At 34.3% G+C, this 20,269-nt stretch overlaps 1 non-coding gene across 1 annotated transcript; it reads left to right on the top strand.

The window, feature by feature from the left end:
* Positions 1-19,282: 19,282 nt before the first annotated feature.
* On the top strand, positions 19,283-19,417 carry LOC149249976 (small nucleolar RNA snoR135). The gene has a single exon (XR_016267799.1). It is a non-coding gene; the product is annotated as a small nucleolar RNA snoR135 (small nucleolar RNA).
* The last annotated feature ends 852 nt before the right edge of the window (positions 19,418-20,269 follow it).

The raw sequence follows: 20,269 nt of genomic DNA, 5'->3' as shown, positions 1-20,269 counted from the left end.
CTTTTCTTTATGAGAAAGGCACACAACCTCTTCAGAGGATTCAGGGGCTGTCTTCTTTCCAAAATCTTTCTCTTTTTCAACAAACTTTTTCACAAGAGACTTAAAGGTAATATATTTAATATTTCCATTTGTTTATAATGACTCAAGATAATTGGAGTAAGTAGGATAAAGTGCCTTGAGAAAAGTGATAAGAGAAATATCCAAATCAATCTTAGTGGCTTGGATATCATGCATTATAGACTTTAATTCAGATGCAAGAGCAAGAGGATCATTATTTTGCAATTCAAGAGTGAAGAGTTTAATCATGAGTTGAACAACTTCAAGTGCAGAATGTGAGTCATAGAGTTCTTTCAGATTTTGTAAGGCTTCGAAAGCAATTGAAAATGGCGTAATATGGTGACTCACCTCTTCACTTACAGATGCTGCAATTAATGCATAGACTTTGTTGTTCTTATTTTTCCAAATGGCGAGCTCTTTGTCTGAGGTAGGCTATTCTAACTGTTTGTCTTCATCTCCAATACACACTCCTTTCCACAACTCATTGAAAATTAGGGTGTTTTTTATCTTCCAGGACCACTCAGGATAGTTCTCCTTGCGAGTGAGAACTATTACCACAATGGATATGATTGAATGCATACTGTAAAAAAACTTCTGTTGAAAAATTTTACTCCTAATTGGAAAAATATAATTCTGATATGACAGGACAACAAATTCGCATTCATCTAGACAACATTAAAGTATAGAATATATATGGGTGGCGGAAACATAAATATATGGTGATTAACTGTGTATATATATGGCAGTGTTAAACAACACATTCAATGTAATATGGTTGTGCATATATCACATGGGAGAGCATACATTCAATGTAATATGGTTAGCATAAATATTTAAATTGTGGCTTGAAAAACCTTGAGGATTTTTTTTTTTTAAGTGTAAGAGGAAAATGTATATATATTCATAAAGGCAGGAACATGAGCTTGGAACTAGAAGCAAACACGCTGTCAGACAATGCGAAGACTAGGCAATGCAGTGAAAAATACAATGGAAGACCTTTGAATAGCCAGCCATTAAAAACCGTTTTAAATTCCCAAAGTCTCAAGGTAGGAGCTCAGCAATAAAATACCGTGGATCTACTTAAGAAATTGGAGGAAAGACAGTATTTAAGTGTTTTTGTTGTGTGAAGGTCTCGCACCATTCAAACCTATGAACCACGTCACAACGCTCCAAGTCGAGGTATGGAGCAGCATAAATATCAATACCAGCCAGCAATATCAAGTCAGACCAGATTCAAGTATGCCATCTCAACACATAATTTTCCATTCTGTAATGCATAAGTTCAAAATTCCATATGCAACATATTTGCCAATAATTCACCAATCACAAGATTGAACAATTCTTCTGAGATTACCTTTTCTTTCTTTTTTTTCTTCTGCTTTGGAGGTTGAAGCACCACCCTGATGGCTGAATCAAACACGAATTTGATATTCTGTTGTATTTTTGAATGACACTCTATGTATGCAGATGCACCAATTTTCTTCTTCAACTCTTCCCCTTGAGCAGTTGTTATAGGAACAACAGTTGTTTCGGTGTTAGAAATTCGTTCTTCCCATTGAATTTGATGGACCAAAAGGGTTTTCAATCAGGCGATATGGAATATGGCGTAGACAATGATTATGGCAGAGAGCCTAGAGAGCATAGAAAGGAAAGGACAATTATGCACAGCTTAGGGAGTGCAGAGGGCGCAGATAATGTCAGAGATTTGTAGCGTTTAAATAGTGGCAGTGTTTAATGGGCAGCCATTGTGGAGGGGGCAATAGACAGACTCCACAGGGGGCAGTGGATAGACTGCAGGGAAATGGCAAAAGGGAGTTACAAAACTAGAAGGAGATGGCAAAAATGGAGCTGGCTCTGATACCATGTCAGGCCAGGCAGTAACCCCTCAAAGCAATTCATGTATTTCATTTAGGTTGGTTTTTATTATATACATGAGGGAGAGACTGTTCATTTCATCTCCCAGTGACTATTCATATTCTCCATTATCTATTTAAATCAATTTTAGTTATTCACCCAATCCTGATGATTAGGTGTCAACAACGACGTTTTAACTTTTTTTTTGATACAAGATTACAAAATCCTATTTGTTTTGTCTATTTTCCTTCTCAAATATAGAAATATATATTTTATAATATTTTATATTATTATGGTAGAAGAAAAGAAGTTAGACTTAAGATGCGCACTATTTATTTTGTATCTATTTCTTATGTGGCAAGTAAAACGACTCTATTTTATAACAATATCTATCTTATTATGTTTAAAGTATTGTTTTGTATGTTCAACAAAGAAAAAACTTGCTTGTAGGGACCTTACACAAAAAAAGAGCATCCTAAACTAAGATTGAATGCCATAAAATTTCTTTGTAATGCCAAACTATTTGAGGACTACCTTGTATTAGGAAAGGATGACGCTCTTCCTGAAACTTACCTGAAGTTTTTACAACATCAACCTTGTGGTCTTAGGGGGTTGCCTATAAGGAATAAGACCATTCTTGCATTTTTGGCTGGAGGTAATCATGGTAGGGTAAGGTCAGTTCTATTGAAATATTGGAAAAATAAGGACCCAGACATGGATATCTTTGAGAACTTACCTCTAGAAATAGAAAATGAAAAATGTTACTGAAATCACATGAAAGAGAATAAATATTTCCTTTGTTCCATGAGTTATGAAGTAAGTAGTCAAAAGGATGGTGGAGGCAATTTACTATGACTGCGTCCCTATGATAATAACATAGCATTTTTTTCTTCTTTTCAATGAGGTACTCATCAAGGAATTGTTCTCAATAAAAGTTGGAGAGAAGGACATACCAAATTTGAAGACCATTATTTTGGGAATTTCAGGGAGAATATACATGTCGATGAATTTTAGAATTAGTGAAGTTAGAAAGCATTTATTGTGGCACAGGAAGTCTCATTAAAGATATCACATATTTCATATGATTTTCCATTCAATTTGGAAAAATAAACTGCATGAAATTTATTTTACAAGTTAATTCGCCAAAAGGTCCAATGCAGAGTAACACTGATTTATTGTCCTAATGTATAGTTTTGATCTAGATTAAAGCAATGATACTTTAGGTTAAAAACTTGGCAGGTTTTCTCCGTGTGCTAAGAACATTCCACGAGGTTAAGGCTAGGCGTAAATTAGGGTTGGCTTTGTTAGAATAGGTATCATAACTTTTCATATAATTATTTAAACGATGTTAACTCAATGGAAGAGAATCAAACTTAAAAGCAAGAGGTTGATGGTTCGATTCCACTATGCCCTAACATGAATTAATCGATGATATCGTAACTTATTTATAATTAAATACTTTTATATTGAAGTATTTTAATGGTGAGATACTTTTCTAGAATCATTATTTTATATTGCCACTAATGAGACAAAAGGGATATTGTATTTCCCTAAAATATAATTTTTTATTGTGTATAGAGAGACAACAAGTCTTTAATCCCAACTATTGTCTCTCAAAAGACAAAAATGAAATTGCCTCCTAAGTGACAATAATTCTTCTACTATATATTGTCTTTATAGAAACTATTTTTTAAGAAGATAATTTGAGACACTCACTTAAAGACAATGTTTAAGACACTAGACAGTCTATTTTGGTCTAAAGTTAATACAATTTACACAAAAATTGTGTCAATTATTGTCTTAAACACCCTTCCCTATGTTGTAGTGTCTCTTTACACTTGTACTAAAACATCAAGTGTAGACACCCATTCGATTTAGAATTAAATTCCACATCCAACAAGTACCCACTCTATTATTTCTAAGTAGACCCAGGTCGAAAAGGAGTTGAAAATACATGAAACAAGTGAGTTGAATAAGTTTTTTCATGTATTTTCAAAAAAAAAAATATGATATAGATCTATTCATAATTATGAAAAGTGGGTACTCATTGGATGTGGAATTTAATTCTGCATCAAACATGCATCTATACTTGGCATTTGAGTAAACCTATAAGGAAATATGCCAAAAATATAATTAAACAATGTAATTTTATTTTTTCCCTCTAAAATATTTACCCATAAGGAAGACATCATCATCTCCAATTCTATTGGATTTTATAAAGTTAATTTTGTCATTACTTTTGTTGTTTTGAAGCCTACTTTTTACCTCAAAATTCTTGTAGTGATCATCACTGTTGTTGTACAAGGAACGTAAACTTACCGCACCTCAATTATTTTATCTTCAGTTGTTATATGTACTTGTAGACTATCTAAAATAGTTTTCAAAGTGAGTCCTTTGCCTATTTACATTCTTTTTCCCATATAAACAAGTTCTTAGCATTAGAATGTTTCTTGTGTTCACCATTACCTAACCCACGTAGGTTCTTACTCTTGAAAACATCAACCATTTTCTCTTCTACGGAAGATAGCTAGTATCTACTAACTAACTTAAGAACAAAAGACCATGAATAAAAAATCAAAAGATTAAACCATTGCAAATAATAAAAAAAGGTAACCAATAACTAGAAGAAAAATGAAATAAATTAAAATTCTTTCATCTCTATGAAAATATTACCATTCAAAATTCACAACATAAAATTGAAAATTTGATTAGTCATGTTATTTAAATAATTACCATTTAAAATTCACAACCTAAAATTGAAATCTTATTAGTCATGTTATGTGAATAATTATTAGCTCTTGAATTAATATGTAATTGAAAATTTGAAATATTTTTAAAGATTATATAAATACTAATTTATTATAAATAAATTTTAACATTTATTAAAATTATCACCTCCAAGCACAATAATATTTAGTTATAATAAAACATTTATTTATTATTATGTTTGATTATAATAATAAACTCGGATTATAATAACAAAATATTTATTTATTATAAAATAAATGCAAAAACATTATGCAGTTACCAAATAATACATTATAATAAAATAGATATTTATTATAAAAAAAAAAAAGACTAAGAAGCATAAATTGTAAAAATGTGAAACATTTTTGTTTGGAGAAGTATGAGGATTATAAGAAGGAAATTAATATAAAAATAATGAAACACTGCGTTGAGTAGGTATGTGTAAACTTAATCCTGAGATTCTACGACCACTGGGACAAACGTAGCATCCCAAGGTCTACAGTGACTTGGCCAACCCCACTAGATCTATATTTACACAGGTGTCGAAAGGAATCTTAAATTAACCAAAACTCCGTGATAAAATTAATTAGATAAATGGAAAAATCGAAGCCAATTTTAACAAATCAATAATTGTCTGCCGTTTAAATTAATTTTTTAATATTTTAGAAAAATATGGTGTTATTGAGTTTAGAGTCTTATCTTATTAAAATTCAATTTTTTTTAAAATGGATAACTATACAAAATATTTAAATATTTTGCTCATATTTGTTTTCTAAATTTAAAAATTAAAAAAATTAAATAATTATACAATACATTGAAATAGTGTAGATTAATAAAAAATTGCACTTGAAGAAATTCGATCTCTCCTTACTCATGTTAGATATGATGGATCTATGCTAGTAGTACAAAATGCCAGATCTAGAGATATTCCTTGAAAAATGATATATTAATTAATATAAATTCTTGAAATTTTAATATAAATATGTGATATTTAAAAAAATAAAATATGCTTGTAAAAATAATTGTTTATTAATAATTTATAATTTTTAAATTTAAATTTTTGTAAATTAATTCTTTCTTTTAAAAATCACATTGGAGTTTCTACCCCTTTCTAACCATCAAGTATGGCTAATTTATAATTTTTTTAAATTACCCTTTCCTTTAAAAATTTATCATTTTTACGAAATGACATCCTACTTTTGAAAGGGAAAAATCCAGTTTTCATCACATTCGACCTACCAATAGGTAGAATAATTGGTTTATCCAAACAAAACGACATTACGCTAAATTAGGAAAAGAAATCCCTTACTAGCCCTACACGTATGCATTGTTCCAATTCTCCAGGTCAATGAAAAGATGGGAAACCTCACTCATCTCCCCCGTATTTTGAAGAAATTTGGAAGAAGTGGCGTAGAATCAATTGCTTTTGATTGAATCTGCATGTGTGGTGTCGTTGTTTTTGTTGAATCAAAGGACCACCTCACCTACGCGTACGTCGAGATGTCTGTGGACACAGTGGATTCTCTGTGCCTTCCACTTTAATTATAGTTGTCTACTAACTGTGGAAATGTTTTTGTGCCTTGAGTTCTACCGGATTGTAAGATGTAAAGCCCAAAGGTTTACAGCAACCTATTTCGTGTAAATGAGAATTGAAGCCTGAAGGCCTCTTTTGCTTCCAGTTCCCTGTACACTTTTGCTTTGTAGATTTTCTCTCCTTTTTAATTTCGCACCGGAGAAGCACGATTCAATCAAATTAAGTACAGATTTCAGTAGGAATTCACCAGGTAACAATACAAGGAATCAAATCCGTAGTCTAATTAGCCGGATGAATTGTCTGGAAAGTTATGGAAATTCCTATCATATTCAGACAAAATCTGGTAAGGATTTTTGTAAATCCAAATTATAGTTATTAAACTTCAAAATTTTAGGTATCTTAGATGTTATTGATGGTCTTGAATCCATTTCCACCATAAAAAACAGGATTCAAACACTGTCTTTACAAGATTTTTTGAAAAAATTTCCCAGATTCCAACCACTTTTAGCCACTTTTGGCCAACAATTCCTTGGCTTCTGTAAACGACTCCAAAATCAATATTTGATTTTCACGCGAGAATTCAAATTTGTGTTAAAAACAAATATTCCAACCTCAATTCAGCATCCATACAAATTTATATTGACGTGCCACCATCCATGGTTGGATGAATATGGGATTTTGATTTCCATCTTGACTGTGGGTGCTCGGTAGGACTCTCTTTACTAGGCAAAGATTTTTCAAATGAATATGGAGTAAACTAAGTAATAAATAAATGAATGTTAACAAATGTTTAACAGAACATTCAGTAACAAACAAAATTTTATTTTATTGACGAAATTCTGAAGTGAAATAACTTGTCACATCATTAAACGACTCCATTATATTGTTTTGTTAGCTTACCTGGAAAATGTGTTAATAGTACTCAGATATCATGTGCGCTGGATTATGCGGGGTTGTGACAGTGGAGTGTCTTTATCACTTATGATCTTATTCAGATGTCCTGTGCAGATTTCACTAAATAGTCAGCTACTTCGAACAACCTGATTTATGGCACAATTTATGGAAGCTGTTATTTTCCCTGCATCGAAGGGCTCAGATATAATGCAGTCATGTCACGCTCCCACGAAACGATGGTCTTTATCATACTCTTTCGCATCGTGGACCGTGCCCTGGCTTACATTGACAACAAAACTACCGTTCTTAGGGATGGATGTTATCGTGATTCTGGCCAAAATTATAGTTTTGCTTCTGTTAGGTTCATTCTTAGGATTCATAGTTTTACCATGCTTAAGCTCTAGGGTTTCATTTTTTCTTAGTGTTTTGGGTGTCTTCAAATCCAAAACAATCATTCTTAGCATTCATAGTTTTACCATGCTTAAGCTCTAGGGTTTCATTTTTTCTTAGTGTTTTTGGTGTCTTCAAATCCAAAACAATCTGAAACCAACCAAATCAATGTGTATTAAGATTTTTTTGTTTTTAAATAAATTGGGCGAATATTAGTTACATGTTAAAAGTAAGTAAGGTTGAGTGGGTCTAATCTCTTGTGCGGGCTCTCTTTATTAGGTTAGTTGTTGTGTATGTCCACCAATTTACATTTGACATCATTAACAAAGTTCATATGGGTTTCCCAAAAGGAGTTTTGCTTATGTTGCGTTCATTCTTAGGATTCATGGTTTTACGCTGCTTAAGTTTCAAAGTTTCATTTTTTCTAGTGTTTTGGGAGTCTTTAAATTCAAAACAATTTGAAATCAACAAAATCAATGTGTATTAAGGTTTTTTTGTTAAACAAAGGGGTGAATATTATTTATATGTTAAAAGTAATTAAAGTTGTCAAGAGGGTCTAATCCCTTGTGTTGGTTCTGTCTATTAGGTTTGGTGTATATCGAATAGTTTACATTTAATATCATTAACAAAGTTTGTTTAGGTTCCCTACAAAGGTGTTTGAATAGACCTGACTTTGAAGTATATTATGAAGTGCTAACTGTAGGCACCAACCATTTGATGATGGCCTCGTTGGCAATATCTATCTTTAGCTCTCATTCACCTATCATATACCCCCAAAACCAAAAATACTACTATGCAAACTCACACTTTTTGACATTTCCTAGCATCTGATGCTTCATTAATGTCTTTAACACTTGTGTCAAATGTTAGGTGTTCTCCCTCAAGGTAGAATTATATGTTAGTATATCATCCAAATAGACAATAACAAATGAATTTATAAAAATGCATGACATATCTTTAATTAACCTCATAAACGTAGTTAGTACATTGGATAGGTCAAATCACATACTAGTGAATCATACAAATCTTTCGTGGATTTGAATGCAGTCTTCCATGTATTTTATTCTCTAATTCAAACCTGGTGATATCTAGACCTTAAGTCGGGCTTGGCGAAGTATTTTTCTTACTACAATTGATCCAACATATCATCTATTATAGGTAGGGGGTATCTATTCTTCAATGAAATTTTGTTCAACACCGTGTAATCTATACACATTCACCAAGTCACATATTTCTTTAGTACAATGATGATGGGTGACCCACTTCGTGAAATACAAGGTCAAATGACATCGTGTTCTAGTAGTTGTTGCAACTGCTTCTTCACCTCACTTGCTTCTATAAATAAGTACCTGCTATGCTTGGGATAATAGCATCCTTTTGTTTCTTATTTTACATCATTTTTTATTTTAGGGTCTAATTAGTTGCATGTTTATTTGGTTTTGTCATATATGTTTCAACATACATATTGGTATTACTATATGATGGTAGGTACATATTTCAAATTCCTGATTACACACATAAATTAAGTGCATTACTTGTTCAATTGGACACATACTGAGTTATCTTTAGCAATCGTAAAGTTTTGCATGCACTTTAGGTACCATGCACAAATTTCTAATAGAACAAGTCTACACTATATATGGTATACCTACTAAGTCATAAATAAATGCATGTTGACCTCTAAAAATATAAACGTTAAACTTGAGAATTAAAAAGATAATAAGTCGATAGGTAGAAAAATTGTCCAGAGGAACATTGAGATTTGCATGCAATGGTAGAGGATGCAGCAATCTGAGATACTATATTTGCCTCAGGATAAACATGCATGATGTTCATGGTTGTCTATTTGTCCTGTAATGAGACTGTGATTCCATTTTAGTAGACAAGATGCTAAGTCCCTTGAATTAATCTTAACCTCTTGAATATAGGCCTTATATTGAGGTGTGGCTACTTGTTTGAATGCAATAGCCAAGGAAGAAATGTAGTTTTACGAGGCCCACCAATGATGGGAAGGCTATGAAATTTATCCATTCCTTAAAGTCATCATGCCCATTGTCATCTCCGTGCTATAGATATGTAGCTTGCTTTCATAGTTTGAATGTTTTTCAATAGAAGATTATTCCATCCCAATCAAATGGAATTGAATATTATGTGCAAAAGAACGTTGTTTGAATGTCACAAGCTCAAAAGAAAATACAAAATGACTAAAGAATAATGCAATTTTGCCCATGTTTTTTAGAATACTATAAATGCTAACAAAAAAGGTATACTCCAAAAAAGATGTAGAATACTTGAATGCGCCAAAACCCAACATTGCTCTTATATACTAGTTTTTATGGGCAAGAACAATGGAACTCATGTAAAACATAAGGCTAGATGCATATTTCATAGAAAAAATGAGAAGGATAAAAAAACGTTTATATCAATTGACCCTAGAAAACATCAAAATAGCATTTAACAAATGCAAAAGGGCTTTTCCAAGGTAACTAATTTCATAAATGATTAAATCTTATTGATTACTAAAGGATAATAACTCTCAAATTTTCAAATACTACTCTACACTTCTTATCCAAACACAATCTTTGTTTGTAAATTCCAAAAAAGCAATGTGCATTGTTTGCTTACATAAAAAGACTGAAAATACACCATATAAGAAAGTAAAACATAACACTTAACAATATTATGTATAACATAAATATTTCAATAAATAGCTATGATTTATACTTTAAAGAAACTTTTGTCCCCATAACACTTAACAATATTATGTATAACATAAATATTTCAATAAATAACTATGATTTGCAGTCTTGAAAATGAATGGCAATATCGACCTAATGCCCAACTCAACTAACATAGCATGCTCTAATAAATTAGGTAAATGCAACACGATACATCTAGAATGCTCTATCAAACATGCTGATATGCTATTAACAACTAAACTAAGACAAAAAATAACCTTGGGAATTTCATGAAAAACAGAAAATCTCATATAAAGTGGACCAAAATTGCATAAGAAACATTAGTTTAAGGTAGGAAATATATCAAACCATGGATGTATCGAACAGGTTCAACGTTCATTTCGTTTTGTTCAAATTGTTTTTTCTAACAAAATATCTTTATTGTGAAATTCACCACAAACAAACATCAAATTCATAGGAATGACACATGGTGGAGAAATAGTTTAACGTTTTTAGCGGTATTTTGTGATTATTAATCAATATTAAATATTCTCTTAATTATTTTTTACTTGTAATTGAGAATGCTACACCTAGTGGAAAAATGAAAATAAACCTGTATGGAGTACATGTGTTGCTTAGGAGTGTGGCCTGATTTATTTTTCTCACTGGGTGCCTACTTTTGTTCTTGGTTTTTCTCCTTTGCCTAGTCTCAACCACCGCAGACCCATTCCTGAGCTAATAGGTAAGATTTATGAACCAGGCTCCATCCCAAATAACCTAATGATCCCAAATCAACAAAGCTTCTAGCCTTGGTCCTTGTGTTTGATGGCCGAACTGCATTACAGAGCCATAACCTACAAGATATGAATACATCTCTGAAGTGTGCTTACTTTGGGTATACTTGCATTTTAGCTATATAAATGCATGCATGATGGTTATTGGATTTTGGTTTTTGATAATCATGCATTGGATTTTGGTTTTCGATATTGTTAAACTCTATAATAGTATTGTTAACCCATGCATAAGTAATATTCCTAAAGTGGGTAAATATTCTTGCTCGATCAATTGAGGACATACGAATGAGCAATTGAGGACACACGAATGAATTGGAACGATACAATCTAATTCTGCAACATTGTTTTACTAGGGAATACACTCAACGCTACAATAACTCAAATGTTTTATTCCCGTAATGTATTATCATCCTCTGCATTTCCTACAATGATAGAAAGTTTAAAATTTAACTGGATTTATGTGCATTCTTCTTCTTGTTGTTTTCTTTTACAATTTTATGTACAAAATTATTTTGGTTGAAATCTAATCATATATGGACATTCAGTGTCACATAATCTTACAGTTACAACTCTGACACCCACATTGTGTTTAGGTTAAAAGCTTCCAGCGTTCAGGTTTCACACTGTTTTCTCATAAGATTTAGAAAACCAAAAAATTGCAGAGCTTAGTAACGCTCACTCATCGAACCAATTTATTCACTATATATATAATTATTGATTTTTACAAAATTATAATTGATTTTTTATGATAATTTTTATATTTAATTAATTAATTTAAAAGGGAAAAAATGATATAATGAATTCAAAAATAAATGTCAAACTTTAATTTATATATAGTATTATGAATATTTTAGAATATTCTATGGAAGTTAAATGTCCACTATCCACTTATATTTACGTCGTAAGGCGTTTCCCTTTGAAATGAATTACCCCAGCCGATGCCGTGTCCTATTGTTAACCGTAGATTTGTGGTGTTAGACGATTGAATGATGTTGGATCGTTGATCCTCACACTCTTCTTTTGTCTCCCAACCCAATGGATAACATATTGTATGATCCGGATTTAAACAGGAACGCAACAAATTACAGAGATAACCATATACACAAAGATGCCGTGGAAATAATACTTCATTTCATTAATGGAAAATACTGAAATATGCTTACAACCAGAAATGGAAATAAACCAGCTAGGGCGATGGTAGCTTATCTCTGAGAAGAGATGTGATGGCTACATGCCTCTGAACTGTGTTACAATGAGGCTCGAAGGCCTATTTATTGTTGAGAAACAATGGAAAACCCTTAACATTCCAAAACCTAACCCTAGGAGATGAAACGCCAAACTGTGGGCCCTGTTTGGGGTAAATTGGTACATCAACTTCCCGGGGTCGTAATTTTGGCATATGATCTCCGTTTGACGTGTACAATAGCTCATTAGAAAGATCTATCCGAGTACTATAATTTTCGGAACGGGCCCAAAAAAACGTCATTTAGGGCCTCAAAACGGCTCTGGAAGTTCAGGACCCGAAAAACTGCTAAAAATAGTAAGTTGTGCTACAATTAGGGAAACTAAAAATGCTGAGAAAGACAATGGTGGGGGTCCAGGTGTACTTGGCAGGTGGCCACCAATATCCACCTGGATCATTGTATGCCTTCGGCAGAGCAAAATCACGATGCGGCCACCGTGTGTTTCAAATCTACTGTCAATCCATCACGCCCTATCTCACAATCAACAACGTGAGCTACAGGGTTTTGGGCTACAATCAAAACAGTATGAAAATCGCCACTAGCACAGTTTTTACAGACTCTGGCATTCCGCAAGCTCCTGTTAATCTCACTGCCTCTCTGTTTAAACTTGTTGGTTCGTCCTACCAAAGTATAACCCTGGGAATAGGATGCCCGGCAATAGGAAATTTGCCTGTGCTCAATGTCCCTTTTGGTAATGATAATGGTACATGGGTATTTCCTTCAGATCTGGAAGGAATCAAGTGGGCTCCCTACATCTCAACTGTTCGATTCCCTGTCCTGCAACAATTATCTTCTTTAACTTTGCAGAAACTTTGGGACGTTCTGCGTGGGGGTTTTGAAATCGAATGGAATAAAACTGATGAAGCATTCAAAATGTGCAGCCCCTGTATGTCAAGCGCAGGAATCTGTGGATACAATGTTTCTGATTCCAGCGAGCCTTTCCTCTGCTACCTTCCTCAAAGCCCAGGTTCGCCACAGAACGCCAGCCAACCACAAAGCCCGGATTCAGTAAAGAACGCCAGCCAACCGCAAAGCCCGGCTTCGGCACAGAATACCAAACAACCTGGTGGGTTTGTCTTGGGTTTAAGGAGTAATGGTTGTAATCCTATGGACAGGAGGTAGATCAATTGTCTGAAATGGCTATCTAGGATTTCAAAAAAAATTGTAATCCTATGGACTGAAGGGAGATCAATTGTTTGAAATAGCTCTCGCTAACAAATACGCGATCTTGTATAAATAAAAAGAGAGTACATATATAGATCTTCGTTTTTTCTGTTCTTCCTGTTTTGTTTTTCCCTTTTAATCCTTTACCGATTTTATCCATTTACTGGAATCAAACCTAGTCATTATTGAACCTGAACTTGAACCCCAAACCATGTGACTTAGGTTCAGACCAAAGCAAGAAAGTGGCAAACCTCAGAGAATTTTCAGGCGTAAAGCATAGAATGAAAATTATTACTAGATTACTCATCCATAATCACAATTTTTCGCCAGATTGAGGATGTTATTACGTTGGGGTGGTGTTTGGTTGAACACCAGATCTGCCTGCTTTGGGGCTCTCAAGCATAGTCTATTTTGCTTCCATTAGAGCTCTCAATTTACCTGAGTATATGTGTCCATTGTTATCTATTTTGTGTAGACTGCTAACATATCTGCAGTACTGGCTCTGATTCATCAGCAATTCTGTTGGTGCCTGCTGTCTACAACTGAGTTGATAATTATGACATTTTTCTTTGGAATATTTGCTTCATTAATTTATCTCTAAATGGTGAATTTACTTCAAAATTATGAGATTATTGGGTCTTTGTTAATGGTGGTCAAGCTGGAAATCGCTAGTTTTTCGAATTGGGTTGAAACTTGAAAGTTATGATCTTTCTAGGTATTTTATATTGGTTTGTGTTTTCTAAATGTATATGTTTTTGACAAGTTGGGTAGACGATCATACTATTTGTATGTTGAAATTTCTATGGATTTTTCATGGTTATGGTGTGTCTATATATAGTTATATATTGTTGAAAACTAGACAAGCTATAGGAATTGAACCTAAGATCTGTCCTCAAGCAATTAGCTGCTCTATCAATGAGATAGATGCCCCTTCATGACAGGCACCCTTAAGGTTCAATATAAAGTTGCGGATTGCTACCTCTGAAACCCACCCTGTTATCCCCTTTAACACACTTTGGTAAAAAATTGACAGGCTAGGAATTGAATTGAAAACTTGCCCTTTAAACAAGTGTTTGCTCTACCACTAACCTGTGTGGTGCTTTGTTATAGGTACCATTAGTAGTTTGATCTAAAGGTGTTGATTGCAACCTTTGACATATATGTGCTATTGGTGAATAGGGTTGAAAATGTGGGCCAAAATCTATTCATATTTTTGGTATTTGTCACAATTATTGGGTGGTGTGAAGTGAAAACTATGTTGATTGTGTTGGAGTTTATATCAGATTCTATCATTCTTGTAGTGTATCTGCTATTAGTGTATGCATCACCTATGAGTGAACTTTGTTGGAAATTACGAAGTTCTGTTTTAGGTTTCTGCTATTGGTTATCAGGTTAAAAAGAATAGTTTTGTGTTATTTGTTTCTGGTATGATTAAAACTACTATTTAAAAAATTATGCAATTCCTTTGTAGGTCCTTTATTGGTGGATTGGTATTTGTCACAATTATTGGTGGTGTGAAGTGAAAACTATGTTGGTTGTGTTGGAGTTTGTATCAGATTCTATCATTCTTGTAGTGTATCTGCTATTAGTGTATACATCACCCATGAGTGAAATTTGTTGGAAATTACGAAGTTTTCTTTTAGGTTTCTACTATTGGTTATGAGGGTAAAAAGAATAGTTTTGGATGCATCACCCATGAGTGAACTTTGTTGGAAATTAGGAAGTTTTCGTTTAGGTTTCTGCGATTGGTTATCAGGTTAAAAAGAATAGTTTTCTGTTATTTGTTTCTGGTATGATTAAAACTACTATTTTTTAAATTATGCAATTCCTTTGTGGGTCCTTCATTGGTGGACAGGGTAGTGATGATTATGTGTATGATATCTTATCTCAGTCTAACTCTGATTGGTCATGTTATCAGAATTCTGGAAACCAGTTGTACCCTCCTCGGAGAAGGAGTATTGCGAATCTGTTGGTCTACCATGGAAAGAACTTTGCAAGGCAAAAAAGTACGTAAGTTGTTCCGATTCTATACTTAATTGGAATGATTCGGCAGGTGAAGAGGCTTTTCACCTTGCCAAGGAAAGATATTGGGCCAAGTATAGTGGGCATTCCTGTCACTTTCCTCCTCCTGACCCCGACATATACATTGATGTGATTGATTGTAACGCAGAACAACAGTTAGATGTTGATTTGCCAGACAGAGCTGACTCTGAATCAGAAAATCTGGACATTGAAAAGCTGCCAGATAGAGGTCAAGAGACACTAATTCCATTCGATATTAAGAGTCATTCAACTGAGATTCAAGAGAAAGAAAGGCCATTTGGACTTGGGTATTATGTTTCTGGCTCTTGCAGCTATACACATATTTGTAATGTTGTCGATCTTTATACTGTTGAACCTTAGTTACCCGATCATTACAAACTGACATTGGTAACTGTAGGAATCAATAATTCAAGGCAGGTAAGGCGTTTCCCTTTGAAATGAATTACCCCAGCCGATGTCGTGTCCTAGTGTTAACCATAGATTGTGGTGTTAAACGATTGAATGATGTTGGATTGTTGATCCTCACACTGTCCTTTTGTCTCCCAACCCAATGGATAACATATTGTATGCCTTCGGCAGAGCAAAATCAGGATGCGGCCACCGTGCGTTTCAAATCTACTGTCAATCCAGCACGCCCTATCTCACAATCAACAACGTGAGCTACAGGGTTTTGGGCTACAATCAAAACAGTATGAAAATCGCCAGTGGCACAGTTTTTACAGACTCTGGCACGCCCTATCTCACAATCAACAACGCGAGCTACAGGGTTTTGGGCTACAATCAAAACAGTATGAAAATCGCCAGTGGCACAGTTTTTACAGACTCTGGCGTTCCGCAAGCTCCTGTTAATCTCACTGCCTCTCTGTTTAAACTTGCTGGTTCGTCCTACCAAAGTATAACCCTGGGAATAGGATGCCCGGCAATAGGAAATTTTCCTGTGCTCAATGTCCCTTTTGGTAATGATAATGGTACATGGGTATTTCCTTCAGATCTGGAAGGAATCAAGTGGGCTCTCTGCATCTCAACTGTTCGATTCCCTGTCCTGCAACAATTATCTTCTTTAACTTTGCAGAAACTTTGGGACGTTCTGCGTGGGGGTTTTGAAATCGAATGGAATAAAACTGATGAAGCATTCAAGATGTGCAGCCCCTTTATGTCAAGCTCAGGAATCTGTGGATACAATGTTTCTGATTCCAGCGAGCCTTTCCTATGCTACCTTCCTCAAACCCCAGGTTCGCCACAGAACGCCAGCCAACCACAAAGCCCGGATTCAGTAAAGAACGCCAGCCAACCGCAAAGCCCGGCTTCGGCACAGAATACCAGACAACCTGGTGGGTTTGTCTTGGGTTTAAGGAGTAATGGTTGTAATCCTATGGACAGGAGGTAGATCAATTGTCTGAAATAGCTATCTAGGATTTAAAAAAAAATTGTAATCCTATGGACTGAAGGGAGATCAATTGTTTGAAATAGCTCTCGCTAACAAATACGCGATCTTGTATAAATAAAAAGAGAGTACATATATAGATCTTCGTTTTTTCTGTTCTTCCTGTTTTGTTTTTCCCTTTTAATCCTTTACCGATTTTATCCATTTACTGGAATCAAACCTAATCATTATTGAACCTGAACTTGAACCCCAAACCATGTGACTTAAGTTCAGACCAAAGCAAGAAAGTGGCAAACCTCAGAGAATTTTCAGGCGTAAAGCATAGAATGAAAATTATGACTAGATTACTCATCCATAATCACAATTGATTTCCAGATTGAGGATGTTATTACACTGGGGTGATGTTTGGTTGAACCCCAGATCTGCCTGCTTTGGGGCTCTCAAGCATAGTCTATTTTGCTTCCATTAGAGCTCTCAATTTACCTGCGTATATGTGTCCATTGTTATCTATTTTTTGTAGACTGCTAACATATCTGCAGTACTGGCTCTGATTCATCAGCAATTCTGTTGGTGCCTGTTGTCTACAACTGAGTTGATAATTATGACATTTTTCTTTGGAATATTTTCTTCATTAATTTATCTCTAAATGGTGAATTTACTTCAAAATTATGAGATTATTGGGTCTTTGTTAATGGTGGTCAAGCTGGAAATCGCTAGTTTTTCGAATTGGGTTGAAACTTGAAAGTTATGATCTTTCTAGGTATTTTAGATTGGTTTGTGTTTTCTAAATGTATATGTTTTTGACAAGTTGGGTAGACGATCATACTATTTGTATGTTGAAATTTCTATGGATTTTTCATGGTTGTGGTGTGTCTGTATATAGTTATATATTGTTGAAAACTAGACAAGCTATAGGAATTGAACCTAAGATCTGTCCTCAAGCAATTAGCTGCTCTATCAATGAGATAGATGCCCCTTCATGACAGGCACCCTTAAGGTTCAATATAAAGTTGCGGATTGCTACCTCTGAAACCCACCCTGTTATCCCCTTTAACACACTTTGGTAAAAAATTGACAGGCTAGGAATTGAATTGAAAACTTTCCCTTTAAACAAGTGTTTGCTCTACCACTAACCTGTGTGGTGTTTTGTGATAGGTACCATTAGCAGTTTGATCTAAAGGTGTTGATTGCAACCTTTGACATATATGTGCTATTGGTGAATAGGGTTGAAAATGTGGGCCAAAATCTATTCATATTTTTGGTATTTGTCACAATTATTGGGTGGTGTGAAGTGAAAACTATGTTGATTATGTTGGAGTTTATATCAGATTCTATCATTCTTGTAGTGTATTTGCTATTAGTGTATGCATCACCTATGAGTGAACTTTTTTGGAAATTACGAAGTTCTGTTTTAGGTTTCTGCTATTAGTTATCAGGTTAAAAAGAATAGTTTTGTGTTATTTGTTTCTAGTATGATTAAAACTACTATTTAAAAAATTATGCAATTCGTTTGTAGGTCCTTTATTGGTGGATTGGTATTTGTCACAATTATTGGTGGTGTGAAGTGAAAACTATGTTGGTTGTGTTGGAGTTTGTATCAGATTCTATCATTCTTGTAGTGTATCTGCTATTAGTGTATACATCACCCATGAGTGAAATTTGTTGGAAATTACGAAGTTTTCTTTTAGGTTTCTACTATTGGTTATCAGGTTAAAAAGAATAGTTTTGTATGCATCACCCATGAGTGAACTTTGTTGGAAATTAGGAAGTTTTCTTTTAGGTTTCTGCTATTGGTTATCAGGTTAAAAAGAATAGTTTTGTGTTATTTGTTTCTGGTATGATTAAAACTACTATTTTTTAAATTATGCAATTCCTTTGTGGGTCCTTTATTGGTGGACAGGGTAGTGATGATTATGTGTATGATATCTTATCTCAGTCTAACTCTGATTGGTCATGTTATCAGAATTCTGGAAACCAGCTGTACCCTCCTCGGAGAAGGAGTATTGCGAATCTGTTGGTCTACCATGGAAAGAACTTTGCAAGGCAAAAAAGTACGTAGGTTGTTACGATTCTATACTTAATTGGAATGGTTCGGCAGGCGAAGAGGCTTTTCACCTTGCCAAGGAAAGATATTGGGCCAAGTATAGTGGGCATTCCTGTCACTTTCCTCCTCCTGACCCCGACATATACATTGATGTGATTGATTGTAACACAGAACAACAGTTAGATGTTGATTTGCCAGACAAAGCTGACTTTGAATCAGAAAATCTGGACATTGAAAAGCTGGCAGATAGAGGTCAAGAGACACTAATTCCATTCGATATTAAGAGTCATTCAACTGAGATTCAAGAGAAAGAAAGGCCATTTGGACTTGGGTATTATGTTTCTGGCTCTTGCAGCTATACACATATTTGTAATGTTGTCGATCTTTATACTGTTGAACCTTAGTTACCCGATCATTACAAACTGACATTGGTAACTGCAGGAATCAATAGTTCAAGGCAGGTCCTGTGCGTGCATAGCACTCTGCATGGGCATATTTGCTGAAGTAGCTCTGCAAAAACAATTTAGGGAGAATGTGCAGTCGAGTTTTAATGTCAATCGATTCGTTGACAATCATTTCCCCAATAGTCATACCATCAACCAAACTCATCTATTACTTGCAATGCTTGGAGTTGATGATGATTTGGTATCAAACAGTAGTCCAGATCAAAGTGTAGATCTTGTAGATGAGAGAAAAACCTTGGAAGATTATTTCTATGGACGTTATAGCCATTCAACAAGCTTTGATTGATTTAAATCTACTTCTCTGAGCTTCATAATTTTTCTTACTCCTTGCTTCTGTAAAAGCTTCAATATTTTATTTAAATCTACTTCTCTGAGCTTCATAATTTTTCTTACTCCTTGCTTCTGTAAAAGCTTCAATATTTTATATTTGGTGTATTACTGTGAGCCAATGTCACTACTTAGCTGTGTTCAATTTCAATCACTCTGCATATTGGCTGAAGCTGTGTCTGAAGTTGAGTGGAGTCCATGTAAAGTCCCTTGCCAATTCCTTGTATAAATGTGAAAGCCATTAGTGGTCACTCATTTTAGTGACCCACTTGATCTACTTGGAGCAAACTTTTAGAGAACAAGAACATGATAATAACAAACCTAGGGGCAAAACCTTTTTCTCTGCAAATTCTAGTTGGGGCAAAGGACTACTATCAGGGACCTATTGGAATAAGCATTATCAATGCTATACATACATCATTAACCAATTGTATGTATGTCCTGCCTATTGTCTTTCAATGAAATGCATTAGGGTTTGTAGAAATAAGTAGATAAATCAATTCAAATCTCAAAGATAAGCATATTTTAAAAATTATGTTTTCTTGGGGTCCTTAATAAATATAGTTAAAGTCTATAAGCACTTTTTAAGGCATTTCAGCACACCTCGGTAACTAATTTAGTCATTTGCACATTTCCTGTCTTTTGGTGAG

This window comes from Pinus tabuliformis, chromosome 7 (genome assembly GCF_031772625.1).
Source record: "Pinus tabuliformis cultivar Carrire ecotype Pingquan chromosome 7, CPIR1, whole genome shotgun sequence".
Taxonomy (NCBI): Eukaryota; Viridiplantae; Streptophyta; class Pinopsida; order Pinales; family Pinaceae; genus Pinus; species Pinus tabuliformis.
This window is presented reverse-complemented; position numbering and strand designations above follow the sequence as displayed.